Raw genomic sequence first — 19,122 nt, 5'->3', positions numbered from 1 at the left:
TACAAAACAGCAACAAATCTATCTTAACAAGCTTTTAAAATGTATTTGGAGTAATGAGGAGAAAATATAGGAAGACTTATAAACACACATGAAAGTAATTTCAGCAGTTATAGATTGCATAGCATAGTGAAAGCATTTTAGTTACTGAGCAGCAGTAAAATGTGTTGACTGTTTAATTTGTACACAGGTTTTTTTAATAGCATTTTAAAAGTTGCCTTTTGGCGGAGAGAATACATAAGGATGTCGACTTATTGTAAGGCAGATGGCTGACAAGAGAGCTCAAGTTATCTCCAAGGTTAGAACAGTTGTGTGAGAATAATGATCCCGAGGATCTGGGATGTACATGGCTGTGGCTATGTCTGTAATCAATTCCAGTTATGATCCCACCAGCAAAGGCATACTTGAATTCTCCCAGCCTCATGCTGGACAACCTGCTCTTCATTCCATGCACTGTAAATGGGGCCTTAGTGAGAGGTTGTCTTTTCCCCAATGGGCTATAATCAAAGAGAACAGGGCCCTCATTGCTGTTTGTGAAACGACTGAGGCTTCCTGCACATTCTTTTTTTTATCTAACAACCATGCAGGAGTCCCAGAGTCCTTATGAGGTCTAGAAACTTCATTACAGATAATTGTACAGTTGTTATCTTCAACATAATTGAGTTTAAAAACAATGCACTTTGAATAGTAAGTGTATAAGAGTTCTTCACCTTGGCCAAGAAGTTTGGGTTCCACCCTTCCATCTGAGAGGCAAACAATCTTCAGTTTTAAGAGCAGTAGTTCACGTGATGATAACAAAATTGTACAGAACTGCTTAACCATGTATGAGGTCCTGGTAGCAGGGGGGGCAGTAGTTTCATCTACCACACATTAGCAACAGGAAAGATGGTGGTAATGCTGAACCAGCTGCAAATGCCAAGAGAGGTGTCAGTCCATAAGGAATAAATGGCAATATGAATGTGCAAGGGCAGAACTTGCAACTCAGTGGCTGAGCATGGTGCTCTCTCTGCATGCTGCAAAGCTTGTTTATGATGATTTTTCTCCTCCATCTGATTGGGAGGTGGGTGGAAGGGGCAACCTGGCTCAGGCTGAGGACAGAGATAAGCTCCTCTGAATCCAGCAGCCCTGGAAGTGTTGTGTTTTGCTGTGCAAGTGCCCATGGCTGTTGTCTTCCATAAGGAATTATTGGCCATTTGGACTCGATATACTGAAATACAGCCATAGGTGTTTCAGCTTGGAAAGTGTTAGATCAGGGGTCACAAAGCTCATGCTCTCATTCGTTGTGTTAAGCTGTTGTGTGTCAGTGTGTTTGAATGCACATGATCAGCAGCAGTGATTTTTATGCTGCTCTTGGATGGGGTTCATGTGTGACTCACAGATACTGTAGGCACAAGCCAAGGAGTCCTGGGTGACCTCTGTACTATCAGGCCCATGAAAGACTCCATTCACTTGTGTTGTTGCTCCTGAGCTAAGGGCTGGGGGAAAGCTCTGCTGCATTGAAGATTAATAAGAGCTCTCAAAATAGCAGCCCAAAATTTACCTCTTTGTGGTTTGGTGCAATATCCTATTGCACAGTGGTAGTCAAGGCTTGTTTCCATCTACTTTTTTTCCCCTCTGTGAGATGAAAGACTGGGGCCCCACCCTTGAGTAATAAAGTTTCACCAGCAATTCCTCTCTGTTTCTGGATGGCCCAACTGCCTTCCCTGAACAACCATCTCTAGGCCAAGTTACATTGTACCATCTGTGTGTCATTATACAAGACTGAATAGGCCTGTTTTTCCATTTCTCTTACATATATTAATACAGCACTACTGGACTCCCAAATGTGGAGGGAAGCTCTTTGCAGAAGTGCATGGTGCACAGTTCAGCTGTGGTGGTGGCATCAGTGCTCCCATTCCTCCCAGGGGTTAACCTGCTGATGCAGATATAAGACTGCCTTGGAGCCCACAGAAAACACTCTGCTGTTACTGTTTGCTCAGAGCAGAAAGCAGCCCTTCAGGAATATGACCAAGGAGGAAGGAGTGCCATTTCCATGTGGTTGCTCACCCCCATCACCTGGTAGCTGGGTGTGCAGTGTCATGAACCTCCTGCAAAACAGCTCAGAGAGGTTTCCAAGCAGCACAGCTGCCCCTCTTTGCCAACATCAGGCCTCATTTGCTTTCTTCACTGCCTGATATATAAAAGAAGTACCAAACCAAACTGCTACAGCCTCCACCTGTTCTTCTTAAGCTCTAATTCCATAACACAGCTCTGCATGTGTTTAATGCTCAACATGGTCTAGGCATCTCACTGGAGTTAAAGATCTGGCTGTTCAGCCATGTGCAGGGCTTGTGTGGGAATACCAGCATGGAGAGAGTGGTGTAGGCACCACTGCCACTGGATTCAGTAACCATCCTCGCTCTGTTCCTCTTCCCAGCATTTAATGCCTTACGTCCCTTTTGGAACCACAATGCACCAGGATTGCCTTCTGTACATGAAAGTACCCTGGAGGTGACCTCAACTTGCAGGGTACGGAACAGCCTTAAATGTAAGGCTTAAATGACATTCCCTTGATGACAGTCCCTTAAATGCAACCTGAGAAAAGGAAAATGGATCACTAGTTCAGATTATGTTGTAGCTTCATTTCTCTTACTTTCCATGTGTTTAATTTATCTCTACATTCAGAATTCCTCATGCAAATTATCACTGACTCTGTTTAACTCTGCTTAACTAATTGGTACTTGTATATGCAAGATTGGCGATCAACTATATTAATATTATTGACCCTTGTTTGCTCCTTAGTGCTATCTATTTTTCCCAGGTGAATGTAATTAGAGCATAATTAATTATCTATTAGCTATGTTCTTTTTATTCTGAACACTGTAACAACTACTGAGATTGGCACAAATTCCTGAATACATAATTCATTGTTTTGTGCTTTCCCCGTAGAATCCATGGGAGATTTGCTAGAAAATAGACACAAGTAGTGGATACATTATGTATTTAAATACGTATAAAATTTTCATCCTTGAGGGTCCATTGTGAATAGGATGGTTGAATTTAACTTTTAATTGTAGAGCTGAGAAATGAAATACAGACCAGGGATGGTTACTGTAACTGGCACCAGACCAAAATAAATGTTGGACCCAGCTGTCTCTATCCTTGAATACATAAGTAACTTTATGCTTTCGGGTTGTTTAATTGGATTCTGTGGGACTGTGAATTGGAGTAAACTTATTCATGCATGGGTGTTTTTTAAGGATCAGGCTGTTGCGAGCACTTTCATTCTTGGGCAGAGGAAAAATTTCACAGTAGCTATAGATGAGAGACCGTGTCTGACCCTGGGCATGCAAGGGTGCCCACCCCGTGTGTGCTCTCGTCATCGCTGCACAGAAACCTCATTTACCTGGGCAACACCGCGCTCAGCAGTGCTCAGTACTGTGGCCACGGCATCAGTGGCAACACTAGAGGAAGTTATTTCTCTCCTTTTCAAGGCAAAATCTAAATGCAAGTTGGCTTCGTCACATTCCCTCCTCACCGCTCCCGGGCTGGCGTACGCAGTCCTCACCTCGGTGCGCGTTTCTGGCTGGAGCGCCGGTGCAGGCTGAGGATGCCGTTCCCTGGCGGGCTGCTGTCGGCCCTGAGCGGCTCCACGATCCCAATCCACGATCCCCGATCCCAATTCCCGATTCCCGGTCCCGCGGGGGCTCCGCGCCGACCCGAACCCGGGCTGCGGCGCCACCTGGCGGTGCGCGGGGCGCGGCGCGCGGGCGGGCTCAGGAGGGCTCAGGTGGGCACAGGAGGGCACAGGAGGGCTCAGGTGAGCTCAGGAGGGCTCAGGTGGGCACAGGTGAACTCAGGTGGGCACAGATGAGCTCAAGTGGACTCAAGCGGGCACCGCCCGCCCCTCTGGTCCCCCACGCCCGCACACGTTCTGTCCATCCGCTCTCTCTGCGTGTTCATAACGCCCGGGAATCGGCGTTCGAGGGAGATCAGTATTACCTGTTTTAATAATTTTCCAAGAGGTTTTCCCAGAGTGGTGATCTCTAACGCTAAGCTCAGCTTTCAAGGGTGGGTTTCAGTGGTTTGAGATGGAAAATAGCTGTTAAAAATGAGAAGGTGGAGGGCGAGAAAAAAGAAAACACCCCAAAGTCTAGTGGTGACAGGTTGGAATGCAATTAGCTGAGCTCTTCCTGGCTGGAAAGACTTAAAATACTGAGGACTGCAGGAGACTTTTAGAATGATATTGCAAGCAGTCTGAAAAATATGTTCCATATTGTTCCTAAATTTTAAATGGGAGGGATGAAAAAGCAAAATTTTATGGATAGAACACATCGGAGAGTTCTGCATACAACTCTCCTCTTTCCTTATGGCATTTTTATGTTTTCTAGCATAAACATTTATCTGGTCAGTTCTAAAATATATCCATGTACCTGTGGTGGGTTCCTGACACAAATTAGCCCAGAGGATTTCGAGGATTCATTAAGTTACCACTCTTCTTTCCAGCTTCTGCAGCTGAGAAATGGTGAACCATGAAGTCCAGCTTTCTATTATCCACAGACATGTTCAGAGGCAGAGAGGATGATTCCGGGTCCATCAACTGTGCTTGTGGCCTTAATGATTCTAATCAGTTCTCTCTGTCAGAATCTGAATTCAGCAGAGCAGCGAGCCAGTCTGTTTTTAACCCCTCCTTCCGATTAACAAAAATAGTAACACATGAAAGTAAAGCTTTTTCCCCTAAATCAACCAGATTTGCTCCTTGGCTTTCCTGTAAAAATAACTCTGGAACAATATCTGGAGACACCAGACCTCTCCTCTTTAAGTTGTATCACTTGGACATTGCTCATTTGCTAAATGAAGGTTGTTCCAAATCTTACTTTGACCCAGGACTTGGATTGCACAGGGTTCCTCCTGCTGCTTTTCATAGGGATTTACATGAGAAAAGATAACATTCTCCACCCTCTCCTACTTTCATTTCTGCTTCTTCTTCAGAGCTTTTTTTAGCCTCCTGCAATACCGAGAATCACTTTTTCTCTTCATTGAGGGAAGGCTGTTGTCTTTGCTGCTGGGGTACATGTAGTCTGTCACCAACAACAGCAAATCACAAGAGCTGAAATTCTGGCTGCACCTCTCAAAATAGGTTAGGTAGTTAGCAGAAGCATTAACAGAGCTATTCCTTATACATTATGATTAATTGAGCATGAATTGTGAATTACAGTTCACATTTGGTGCTCAGCATGCTGCTTGGGAACATTTGTCACATGTGGTACTCTTCTGTTTTCCAGAAAGAATTAAATGATGTTTATAGAAGAGAAGGAAGTATTTTGATGTTACTGTGGCATAAATTGGAATAGCTTCACTGTTCAGTGATTTTAGTCTGGATTTCATCCAGCATTACTCAAGGGACAATTTTACCCAATTTTTATTGCATTTCTTCCTTCAGATGTTTTGGTGTTTGTGGGTTGTATGTTGTCTTGCCACTCTCATTTCAAGTGAGTTGCCGATCCCCAGGTTTGTGACTTGTCCTTTGTTCCTGCTCCATGTGCTGCAGGGCAGGTCAACAATATTCTGTTTTGGGGCAGAAATCAGACTGTAGGCTTTTCATCTGATTTTTTTGAACCGGACAGAAAATGAGAGCTTTAAAATCGATGTTGTTTCACTATATCATTAACATGATAGTGGAGATGAAAGAGTTGTACCGAGAACAGAAGAGAAATTAAAAATTTAATACACTGAATTAGACATAAAGCAGGACAGGCATTTATTCCACAATTTAAAAAAGCAGGAAAATATAACTATATACTTGCACTGAAGACATTGTTCTGCTCTGGTGTTGTGCTAATGTAAGGCTTTTCAGCTGAGCTCTAAACAGAAGAATTCTGGTTAAACACACAATAAAATGTGGTCATTTCACCAAACTCACCCCAGCCTCTGAATCTTCCAATCTAAACCCCAATCCCACTCAGTTTGTCTCTCCAGCACATCTCTTCATGATACCTCTTTCCTCTCTGCCCCACCTGTGACCTTCTGCTCCCAAAGAAGCTCCTTATTGCATGCAAAATCCTGGTGGCAGAAACGGGATTGGTTGGGCTGGAGACAACAGCTGATGTACATCCAGTGACCTTTAATGGCCAAGTCCTGGGAAGGGCTCTCAGACCAACACAGATGCTGTGACTGTGACATGGCAACATCAGCTTATTCCAGCCTAAGAGCTGGTCCCAACACTTGTTTCATTTCCATGGATTTTCACTTCATTTCACATTACAGATCACTTAAATCTTCTTTGGGATTTGTTCTTTCTTCATTTTTGTTATTATTAAAATAATCATCAACACTTACAGGTCCACAGTGGGATGAAGTGGGGGAGAGTTCTTCAAGTCAGATTTCTTCTGAAAATAACGCTGCCCTACGTTTATTTATACGATAAATCCATGGTCCCAATTAAAACAGCTATAACTGCATGTAGGAATGTAAATGGATTTTTGCTTATGCTCTGAAGGTGCTCATATACAGGTCTTGAAATTCCTTTGTGAGACTCATGGCTCTCCTATGGGATGTTCTCCCCTAGGACAACCATAACTCGGGTAATCATTTCTAAAGCACAAATTCTGGCAGTGAAACAAGTTGCAATAAAGCATTTGTTAAGTAATTGTGAAGAGTAAATAGAGAAGAAAATGTAGTTTTCCTGTAGAGAACTCCCTGAGAAAGTGATTATGTTTTGGAACCAAGGATTTGTTGAAAATCTGTATTTAGCCAGCTTTAGAGACCTTACTTTAACAAACTTTAATGATTCTGATTTTGAGGAAGATCTTGCAAAACAAAATGCTATTCCTCCTACTGAGTAAAATTGTGCTAACTTCTTGGTTTCAGTGGAATGACTTATATCTGTGGAATGACTTATATCTGTGGAACTCAGCAGAATTTCACCCTAAATTCCAGCAGTGTTCACTATAGTAACAGCGCTCTGCTCTCCCTGTTTGGTACCCTTGGCTGATCAATGTTAGTCTTCAGCTGGAAGCCTGGATGTACCTCTGGCATGAACTTCAGCTTTATGTTCATTTAGAGCTTACAAGCCTGAGGAGTTTCAGCCTGCAATATGGCAGTGACTTATTAGCAGCTCAAAAAGGAGGTTTGTTATGAAAATGTATAGGAAGCCAAAAGTCACTGGCCAACCTTTCCTTACGATGCCCGACTGCAGTGTCAGCCTGCCCATTGTGCTGTGCTAAATAACCTAAATTTTTTTGCTGAATCTTACTTCTCTTTTTATTTGAACAAATATTTTCAACCTCTGGAATTTCTCACCAGAAAGAAAGTTCCTCCTACCCCCCTGCCCCTTCGTTATTCTCTTGGCTTTGTTGTAACACCTTTCCATTTGTTATCTTCACCCACTGTGGATTCTGGTGCTGGACGTAGTATTCTGACAAGGGCTGAGACAGCACAGAGTCTATATAACTTATTCTTTAAATGCTGAGGCACATCAAGATTTAAAACTGTCTTTGTTTTGGCCAAGAGGAAGGAGGAAGATGGCCCATGCCCACAAGACTTCTGCAGTTTCTGTGTTTACTGAGTTTGTCTGAGTTTATATTGTACCTTTACTGCTGATACATTTTCTTGCAGAGGGAGGATATACTATAGTATTTACCTTCCCTGTGCTTGTGCTGGCTCTCAGGGGAAATCTGGCCTTTTTAGTATGCAGTTCAAACACTGTCTGAAAAGGAGTGATGGTTTGGATAATAATTTTTCAAACAAATTTAATACACTGATTTCCTTGGGATGAAGACAAAGTACCGTTCCATCCAAGATGCACCTAAAGGGCAAGTTGTTTGAGTTAAGTTTACTGAAACAGAAGTGACAGAATATCAATTTGTTTTCTAACTTCATGTCATATTTGAGAATCAAATAAGCAATTACATGAGACTAAATCGAATTTATTTCAATATCAGATTTGCAGTCCACTTGTTGGTTTATTTGATTGAGATAAAATAGCCCTTCATTTTACAGTAAACATGTTCAAGTATTATATTTGTTCCTTGGCTTCTTCAAGAGCTTGTAGTTTCTCAACCTGGAGTTGAAACCATTCCTGATACATAACATTCTAACTGACTTACCTAACACCAGAAGCCTTCCCTGTACTAGGGTGATGAATAGTCCGAAATATGTCTTGCTTTGCGATGAGGTGACTTGTAAAATGGTGCCAATTTATTCATGTCAACAACTTCTGTCATTTGCATTTCCCAAAACACCAAAACTGAATGTAAAAATAAGACCTCACATATATATCTTCTTAGTTCAAGGGTGCAACTGTGTGTAAATATAGATCCAAATTATATGACCCAAAAAGGGTCATAACTTTATCTTTTTTTTTTTTTTTAGAAAGAATGGTATTTTAAAATTCTTCCCAGATGTTTCCAAATGTTCAGACGCCTCCAAATAATCCAAATTGTCCTACTTAAAGGAAGCAGATTTCAGCAGTCTTCTCCTTTCTGTTGTTCATCAAAGAGCTTTTACTGTAATTTACTAGTTATGATTTATATAAGTGTTTCTGCTCCCTAACACTAGGTAAGGCTCCTAAGACAGCTCAAAGGATTACTGAAAGCAACCATATGTGGCTCACCTTTTGGCCTCCTCCTCAAGGCAATGGAATTTCTTCCTTCCCCTGCTTTCACCCACAATGTATTTTGCAAAATGTTTCAAATCAGACTCTTCCAATTCCATTTTCTCAATCTGAACTAATTCCCATGGCAGAGAGGCGAAGATCATGTTCCTTTTGCTTTAGTTCATCTTTTATACAGAATTATTTTGGAACATTCCATTACAAATTACTTCTGTACAAAAAAGCACATTCTTTATCTAGAATTGTAATGCCTCTCTAGGCCAAACAGAATTTCAGTGAAATATGTGAAGCTCTTTGCCAAATCCCTGAGCCACTGCGAGTCGTTTCATTCTGCACAAATCAAATTCGTGCATTTATAATAAGTGTTAAAGAAAATCCAAACATGACAATTGAGGTTTTACCAGCCTGAAAATTATAGCCCAACCATGATAACTGACGCTCTGACAGCACTGAAACTGAGATTTGGCGGCCAAAAGCTGTATTTAGCCGCTTGTTCTGATGGTTGTGCTCCCCATGAATTGGGAGGGAGATGAGCAATCCTGGTCCCACAGTCGCAGTGTGTGCAACGTGCGTGAGACAGCCGGGGGGCCACGTGCAAAATAACAACTGCCAGCCAAAGGAACGAGCTCGGGCAACTAAAAGCTAAATCAGATCCTAAATGAAGGACCCAAAGGAGCTGCCTACAAAGGCCTTGGCTGGAGCTCACTAGTACTGCAGGACCTCATGCTGCCTTTGCCCACTGGTGTGGGAAATGCAGCACTTATTGGGTGAGGGCTGCAGCCTCTCAGAAACACTGAACTCACGTCTCCTTTTTCTGAGAGATAGATAAATATTACTCTTTGCAAACGTTTCTTAAGCCATGACTTGGACATTCTTACTGCAGTTGTTTCTTTAGATCCCTTCAGTAAAATAACACCATTTATTAATACATATGGCTGTGTGTATTTTTCTAGCATCCTACAATCTGCAGACAGGAAACACTGAGTTAATCTGTGTTTCCATGTGGAATTGGCAGGAGTCCCCTCCCTTTTGTTTACCTGCTAGCATATTCTGTACAGTCATAGCATATTGGGTGGGAAGGGAACCTGAAAATTCATTTTGACCTCAGGGAAGTAATTCCTGACAGTTTATTCATCTAACCTGTTTTTTTTGAGACTTCACAATTTCCCCAAATGATAATATCAGCACTTAAAAAGTTTTCTCAATGTCTTCCTAAATCTTTTCTTGTTGCAATTGAACTCAGAACAATTTATTGCCTTTCTCTTTCAAACAGTCCTAATGTATATTTGAAGGCTTTAAGTACATCTACTAATATTTTGTCCAAGATGTATATTTTCATTTATCTTTTTTCTTTAATTTTGTCTGTGATACATGCTGTGTCATAGAATTTACCATCTTCAGTGGGTTAAGGACTTGGATAAAGAGTTTGCTCACTGGCTTTTAGAAAGAGGTGGTATAGAGTACATGGTTTTTTCCTCCACAAGGGTTTTGATAGTTCCTGTGGCACTTGTTTGGCCAATTATAATATTTCACAGATTAGTCCAGAAGAGGAATCAAATGGCAATATGAGACAAACAGCAGCAGAGCTAGAAAGGTTCCTCCTTGTTCAGGGCACCCATTTTCATTTCTCTATAGCAAAGACTAAGGGCTGTTTTAGCCCTTTTGCACAATTATTTAGAAACCAAGTTGCTCTTTTCACTTCTTTCAACTTCCTTTCCAGTCCAGCTGTGTCAGAGGACGAGGTTACCATCCTCAAATAGTCTTGACTACTGCTCTGAAGGAGAGCAGTTTGTGAGAGTGCTGTCTAATAGGCTTCTGATAGAGCCAGCTGGGCAAGTTTAAAGTTCATAAATGGATAGTCTGAGCTATTTCAGACAAATTTGCTTGAAGAACCATAGGAGTGTTCCTGTAAATGTTTTCAGTAGAGTTATCTCCACCAGGGAGTGGTGACAAGTAGCTGGCATGGATGGACTCCCCCACTAAGGCAGCTGGATGGGGAGTTGAAGTGTCTCCAGCCCTGTCCCCAGCCCAGCAGTAAGTGCCTCTGGCTGTATCTTCTGAGGGAACTTGTTCTGTGTGTGGCTGTTTTCTGTCATACACTCTCTATCCATGCTGACTTTCTCAGTTTAGTTAAACAGAAGATCCTAATGTTCCCCCAGGAATTACAGTCTTATAAATAGCAATGGGAATTTACCCCTGAGTTTAGTCCAGCATAACTTTTCTTTGCATCTTGAAACTTACTGTGCATCAGCTGAATCGCATTAACTTATCCTATGTGTGCTCTTAGCCTGTGATAAACTTGGTGATTTCATCTCAGTCATGCAGTAATAAAAATAAAAACTAAATATACCAGATTATTTAAAGGCACTGTGTTTCCAAATTAATCTCCATCTATTGATTGTAAGGAGATCACTTTGCTATTTGGAAAAAACATTGAATTTGAAAAGGAGAAGTGTGAAAGAGATGGGAAGAAGCACTTAAAACTGTTCCTTTGACTATATTATGCACAGCAAAAATGGATTAAGGACCTGTTCCTGAACTGATGGTAATGACTGTGATCCATATCAAATTTAAAATCTATATCGTCTCGTTTCATCTTCTTTAATTTGTAGTGATATGTTTTGTTTATAATGACAAACATGCCAAATAAATCATAATTCAGGATAGTTATGATAAAGGAAACATGAAAGAAACATAACAAATTTGATGGAAATGCAGTATTATGAATTTCACCAATGTTTGAACTGTAGGTATCCATTGCATCTTGTCCTTGTGCCTTTGGCATGCTACCTCTGCATTTCAGAGCTCACATGGCAGAATGTTTCACTTCACCATCATCACATCAGGCAGCACTTGAGGTTGCTTAAGCAGTGCAGTGATTTCTGTGGGTTGGGTGGTATAACCTTTCTGAAGGTGATTCTGACACCTAGAACACTTGGTACTGTACCAGGTGAAACCAAGAAAATGCTCATGGTCATTCAGCAGGTTATTTTGACATTTAAAACACCAAAACTATGCTATCTGGCTAACAAGTGCCTAGGTTTCCATTTCATATACCACATTAGCATTGCTTATGCAGCAAATTCACATCATTGTCTTCAGTGAGACTTACACTGGCTATGTGCATTCAACATCCATTGAAATTCAGGGCATTTGGACACCACATTCACTTGTGCACATTTAAACACTTTGGCCTTAATTAGCAATAACCTTTACAATACAATTTAATCAACCAGTGGTTCTCCACCTAGTCTCAGTTTTTTTTTCTAATCTCTTACTCTGTGTGTGAAACAAATGGAACTAATATCAATAGACCTCTTAATCCCTTAATCTATCAAGCTTTTGTGTTACAAATATGAGCTTGGTTTTCAAGCAGCTCCTCCTTTATGTTTTGCTTAGGGTTCTAATATTTGTGCTTAATGTCTTTGATGGATTAAATGAGTAAAATCAAGCCTGGTGTGATATGCCTCTGGATCTATGCCTATTACAACTTTTCCTTGTGGCAAAGACAGTTCATAAGGTTTCAGAGGCACAGAGAGCAGTGAAAGATTAAATGTGTGCTCAGCTAGAATCTGCATTTCTTTGGAAGAAAGCTTAGATTTTCTATGCAGTATTAGCAAATTTGCTACTTCAGAGTGGGCAGAGGCAAGGGAGGTGCTAGCAAGCCCTGGAGGACATAAGGGAAGTAAGCTGGATGTGAGATTCAGAAATACTGAAGGCTCAGAGCTTGCCACAATACTGGTTTTAGGGGAATGCTCAAAAGCCAAGACACTAAGAATAGGCAGCAGTCTTTTGCAAAGGAAGGGTTAGAAATTTTACATCAATCTGAAGTTAAGAGCTGATGCCCCTCGAGTCAGACACGATGGTTGGTGTGGTGCAGCCACTGAATACAATATCCCACTTGCATTGGTGCATGTCAGGAATGAGCACGGTGAAGTCCAAAGATACTGCTGCTCTAAGAGCAAAATCAGGCATTATTTCTATATGCTCTGGGATTTATTTGCTGTTCAGGATTTACAGTCATCTCTGATAGTTGCTTCTTGCAGCCAGAAAACCAAGTACATCCTATACTGAAGCACAGCAATAACAAGATTTGAATGTCATTAGGGGCTGCTCCTACACATCTTGTGTTAAAGCAGCTAAGTGTTTAACCCATGAATAGAGCTCCTATTATCTTTGCTTTTGAAACCTCAGTATAGATCACTTAACCACTCTGCAAGAAATCCCATGAGAGACCAACAACAGCAGGGAACAAAGTCGGGCAAAAAATAGCAGATTGTATCTGCTAGAGCTTTTAAAATACATTTTTCACATGAGTACAGTCAACTTGAACATTACTCCTAATATAGATTAACTTAAGACAGTTCTTTGCAGAGCATGAGGCTTTGAGAATTTGGCCAGATAGTTTTTTTACTGAAAAGCTCTGCCAATTATGTGCAGCACAAAGGAGAGAATAATGCATAAAATGTTATAATATGCCTTCTTCACAGCATGGGGCTTAAAAATAAATGTTACAGATCCTCTTTGCATTTTCCATCTGTGCTCAGGTAAATCTAAGTCTGAGATAAGAATCTGTTTTCAGAGGAGTTCGTGTAGCAAAATGAGCTACCACATTTGTTGGTTCAGTTTCCAGGCAAGAATGTGGCCATTTGAGAAGTTTCAGTGTTGTACAGGGTCAGCTGTAGTCTCATCAACAGCTGTGTAAATCTGGAGGACTAGGGTTGAAAAGGTAATAGCAGTGTGAGATCTCCCTGTCTATAACTGATTGAGAAGGAACCTAGAGCCTCTTTGTTGATTAACAAGCAGATTACCTTTTCACTTAAATATATTTTATGAGTAGTAACTGATCATTAACAAATGGTTTGCTGGCTTTTTACTTATATTTTAATGCTTAAACGAGACGTCAGATTGACAGTGCATCGAACAGTAACAGGTGTTTACAGGGTGTTACCACCATGAATTCAAAAGCTGTTAAAATGAGAGATCATACAGTGTATGACACAGTCATCTTTGCCATACATGGACTAATGCCATACTCCTCCAAAACCTGTATTTCTTTTAGGGCACACCAAATATCTTGTCTGAAAATGATCTGTTGAGGCTGCCAGGACTGGGTTTGACATACTATCATGAACCATGTTTCCTGACAGAAAAGGTTGTATTAAATTAATTCCCCCAAAATGGGTCTCCTAATGAAGAACAGCCACACTATTTCATTAGATATGTTTTCGTAGCAAGCTTTCATACAAATGAACTTGTACCATATCAGAAGCTTAAGAATAAAACTTTGTCTTTAAAATACTGTATTTTCCAGTGTTAGGCAACATGAAAGACTTTTGAAATCTCTTTAAAAAGTTTGTTTCCTTTCCAGTTATTGTTTCTAGAACAAATGATAGTGATATCTCAATAACTGTTAAGACACATAGAACATGTTGCAGGTGACTAGTGGGATAAATCTCTACATATACTTTGCATTGCTATGTCACCATAATAGGTGTAGACTAGAAACTGTTGGTGTTTTGAAAAACTGGCTAGTCATGCAAACATAATCTATAATGTCACTCTTGGTGAAAAAGTCCCTTTTTTTTCTTCTCTTTCCCTTTGATTTTCCTTTTTTTGGGTACTACCTGTCTTTTTCCATTAAGTGGACAGACAGGAAAAAAAAGCAAAACCCAGAATGAAAGTCCAAGCCAAAGAAACCAGTTCCTTCTGCATCTAAACAAAGTGCTATCTGCAACAGGCTGGTTCTAATTTAGATAATGCAAAGTAGGTCACCTTCATGAGTCTTCCAGACTTTCCAACTTAGTATCTCAGACAGATAATAAAACAATTTTTAGTTAATGAGAGAACATCAGAAAAAAAGAACTGCAGGAAGCTGTGAACTGCAGTATCTCCTTAGTGAAGACAGAATGCCACATGGAAGAACAGATGGGTAATCCTTCCGTGATTATCCTCGACCACTGGCTGAAAGAAAAAGCTGTCACAACACTGAGGGCTGTATATAAAGTACATATACAGCCATTCCCCCTCATTGATAGTAAAAGGTTTTTATATGCTAAGAGATTATAAAGAAAAAGGGATGCTTTAATGTGCTGGTGGAGGGAATAATTCTTCCATTTTCCTTCACTTTCTGAAGTGAAGCATATGCCAAGGTCCTGGACTAAATTTATCTCTCAGAAGGAAGATGTAATATATATTCCACACATATATCACATATTTTATATCAGTTGAACAGTGAACCTGCTTTTATTGTCTTTGACTATACTGACACGGTACAGTCAGTCACTAGTTTATAGATACTGTTACCAGAATGAAACCTTGGTGTCAAAAACTTGGCTTTTGCATATTCATTGACACCAGAGTTTGCATTGTGAAGCATAAAGTGGCAAAGTGGAACAAGAGTGGATTAAGAATGGCTTGCTGGAGTCTCAGGTTCTATAAACCCACCAGAACTAAAGGCATTTCTTGCACGCAGTGGTCACATCTCCATTGACTTGAGTTCTGTCCATGCATGTAAGAGAGAACCTGAATTTTATAACTGACTTGAAGAGTAGCCTGATTTAAAATGAGCACATGGCAAAGAATCTTGGTTTTGTTTATGAAAAGAAATGATTGAAGAGTGAATGTCTGTGGTACAGCACAACTGAGTGGTGCAAAATATACATGTAAGCCGTAAAATGACTGAATTGGAAAACACAAAGTTAATGATGGTTCTGTGGTTCTAAAAAAATCAAGATATACTTCCTCTGCCTTTGAAGTACAACAACACACCAGTGTTTTAAAACAAAAACCATTGAGTTGGAAACCTGTTGCAGAGCAGTGACCGACAGTCCGAGATGGTGAAATTCTCAAGGAGTAATTCCCTGTCCCGTTTTGCTGGGTCAGATTTGATGCACAGACCCATAAATCTGCCAGCCTCCCAGGGAAAAGGGAGATGTCCTCCACAGGCACAAGGCCCCACTGAAATGATTAGCAGTGGTGTGTTGTTCTGGCCAGCGATAGAAGAAAAAGGAAAAAAAGAATTTATCGCTTCAGGGAAGAAGCCCAAACCTCAGAAGATATTGCTACTGCTGCTGCAGATTACTCAGTGAACACTCTTCGTGGCCTATTTTCAACCTTTTCTGTTTGTAAGCTGCATTCCTTAGGTGCTAGGATTTTTTTGAAACTGTAGGAATATACACAAATTTGCTATTTGTTCTGTATTCTTCACAGATTTTCTTTTGAGTATATTAGAGAGAACCATTCCTAGACAAATCAGTTCATTCATAGAGATACCTTTTTGCCCTTCACCCTGATAACATATATCTGAAATCTAAATTTTGATGTGATAGGGATATGACTGCTTTTAAGAAAAATGCAAATCTTCACTCTGAAATAACTTAGTCTTTCACTGATTACAGATTGTGTTTCTAAACCACCTATGAGTCAGCCTGTGAGTTGGAGTTCAGATAAGCCTGTAGTGTTTGTTCACCAGATGGACTAGAAGCTCTGCAAAGCAGAGCAAAGGATATTGCTTATTAACATTGCTCTCAACTTCACTTATTTCTTTGTACAAAGTCTGGTTACTTGATGCAATTTTAGACCGTATCTACACTGTAAGGAGGAGGAAATAATTTTTTATAACAGGATAGGAAAATCTAGCAAAGTAGATCAGACTAAAATGGAACAGAATATGGTTCTTTTTTTACATAATTTAAGTAGCCAAGATTGATACCCACTGTCTCTCAAACACACCCACACTGAATTTACATACCTGTGCAGTGGCAAAAAATATTTAAACCAATTATCTGTTAGGATTTTAAAGCAAATTAGCCAAATCACATTCGTTATCCTTGCTTAAAACACCATCTCTTTGACAGTTAAGTGCAACCAACATAATACTTGCATATTTAGAATCAAATCTGGGGTTTCTCTTATATACTTTGTGCTGGGTGCTAATCATCTCACCTAATATGGGCAACATTGGGAATTTTCAGAGTAAGAACTCTCTTAAATGTCTTCTGTGTAACCAGATTAAATTTTTCTGATGCAACACAGCTCACTTGAGATACCATTACTGATGAATGTGATAATAAGAGAATTCCATTTTAGAATTCCATTTTAGAGTTTTAAGTTTTATGTAATTTCTGATTTTAGTTTGTTCTTTGGATTTGTACAGTTCAGTTTTTCAGTTTCTGTGATTTTTTTTTAATCTTCAGATCCTCAAGATGATCAGCCTTGCCATTTTTACTTTTTAGTTTGGATTAGCACAGAGAAAAAAGTAATCAGTTAAATTATGCTCCCTCTATTTGGCTGTTTTCTTTAGCACAGAAGAAGGATGTTTTGATCAGTTAGTGGTCATTGGTCAGAGCATGGTTTTAAAAATGATTACCATCCCTACAGCACTCTCCTTTCCAGATTTTACATGATCTGTAAATCCAGGGAAAGGAGGATGTTGAGGGAGGAGATGCCTGCTCCTCTCCCTGCTCCACTTTTTCTGTCAGTGCAGGAGTGTTTCATGCTGGGGCTCCCACCCATACACAGGGCTGACTTTGCACTGAAGACTCAGATCTTCATGAGCTATAAATTGTTGTGGTTTGGATACAAATCTTCTCTCCAGATGGGCTTTCAGTAGGACACATGCAACACTGAGCATGCACTGCTGTTCCTCACTGACTTATCAGTCTTAGTAATTATATAGAGATTAGGAAAATGCACACATTTTCCAGCATAAAAACTGCCCCATAAAATCTGGAGGAAATTTAGCAATAGCTCATAAAAATTTTAAGAAGCACAGATCACAAGTTCATCACAACTACTGCTGTGCTCCTTTTATAGAAAGCAGTGCCCTATGCTAAAGCATTGCCTGGCTCGAGTGTTGACTTCAGGGCTTTCAGCCATTGTAGGGCACCCGTTGGAATGTCCCTTCCATTTCCCAATGAGGTTTGCAGGATCAGAATCAGGCCCTGAAGCCGGGGGCTCCTCAGAGCTCTCAGACATTGGGCCTGTTCAAAGACTCTTTTTTTCTGGCACCATGAGCACCTCCTGCCCTCTACAAGCCCGAGGGAAGGCTGCATGGGGCAACCACGTGCTAAGACCACAACTTCCTTTTGAAGAGAAAAACATTTAATCCCAAGTGGAAGACACTTCTATCTTGTATTTATCAGCAGATTTGCTCGATTGTATTTATAATGCCCAATTATTTGATGGTTTGGGATGAAAATTATCCATTGACTTCCTGAGCTGTGCAGACTCTGTCAGAACATTCAGGAAGACTTTAAATCCTTTTCTTTTTGTTGCTACAGCTCACTTTGCTGTACTGCGTGACCAGCAAATCCGGTGCACGGGCAACTGCTGGGAAAGCCTGGCACTGTCCAAATTTGCTATCACGGGCTCTCTGCCCCCTAAGAGCAGTTTGCCATCACCCCAGCTGGCAAAGATGGACACCGTTCCATTACATGAATCCAAGGTCAGCCAGACAATGCTCCGCTGTCACACAGAGAGGAGCCTTTCCCTCCCGACTTTCCCGTAAGTTACTAATGATGTATTTTGACCTCTCTGTATAGAGACACCTTGCAGTCAGTGACGTTTGAGAGTGTGGCCCTATTCGAAACTGCATGTTTATGCTTGGGCCTGATTCAGGTTTCATTGCTCTATCCACGAGGAGCAACTGCAATGAGTTGATGGTTTTGCACCAGGACAGAACTGCTGGGAAGTGAGTGTCCAACAGCATCAGAGGGCAGGACAGGACCAAAAGAGCCCAGGAACTGCTGTGTATGGAACAACACCTTGCTTGTTTTCTCAAGGACACAGTTTACCACTAGAGACTCAATATCTGTGCATTAGGAGCAACGGATTATTTATTTCTAAACTTGATTTTTCCATCAGATAATGAGATTAGTATCAAAAATTAATTGTAACATTAGCAAGCCTGTATGTCCAATCACGTGCACCTCTCTAAATTATTTGCACAATGCTTCTTACCACTAATCTGCCACGTACTTCATCCGCTTCTGAAACAGTGCAACAAAGGATACCCCCTCTGAAATTTTATTTATAGCTTCACTGGATCATGAGGGAAATTCCCCTAATAAGGGATGCTTCTGAATCTTACTACTTGTTTCATTTTCTTCAGATCAGAAACTAAAGCACTTTCAATGCAAACAAAATCCTGGTGGTCTCTGCAAATCCTACCTGGCTGTCATTTAAAAAAACAACTGTTCTTATCTGGAGATAGTATTTTTTTTACCTTTGGATTTGATTTGTAAAGTGGAATTAGGCTTACAAAAAGAAGCTCTGTGCAGGCAGATTAAAAAAAAATGCCTACTTCAGTACTACCATCAGATAATGAGATCTTTCAGATTAGAAAGCCAATAGCAGTATGGGAGAAAAAGGCAACCGAAGTCGTCCATTATGTTCACTTTTCGAGATACTGGGCATTTAATTACAGTCACCTTGTGCCTGAGCCTGGTACCCGCAAACCTCACCCTGCTGTGGAGGTGTCGCACCTCGCTCTCGCCCTCACTCCGCTGAGGCCAAACCCTGCCAGTGAC

The sequence above is a fragment of the Manacus vitellinus genome, unplaced genomic scaffold (assembly GCF_001715985.3).
Source record: "Manacus vitellinus isolate BGI_N305 unplaced genomic scaffold, ASM171598v3 scaffold_12_pilon, whole genome shotgun sequence".
Taxonomy (NCBI): domain Eukaryota; kingdom Metazoa; phylum Chordata; class Aves; order Passeriformes; family Pipridae; genus Manacus; species Manacus vitellinus.
This window is presented reverse-complemented; position numbering follows the sequence as displayed.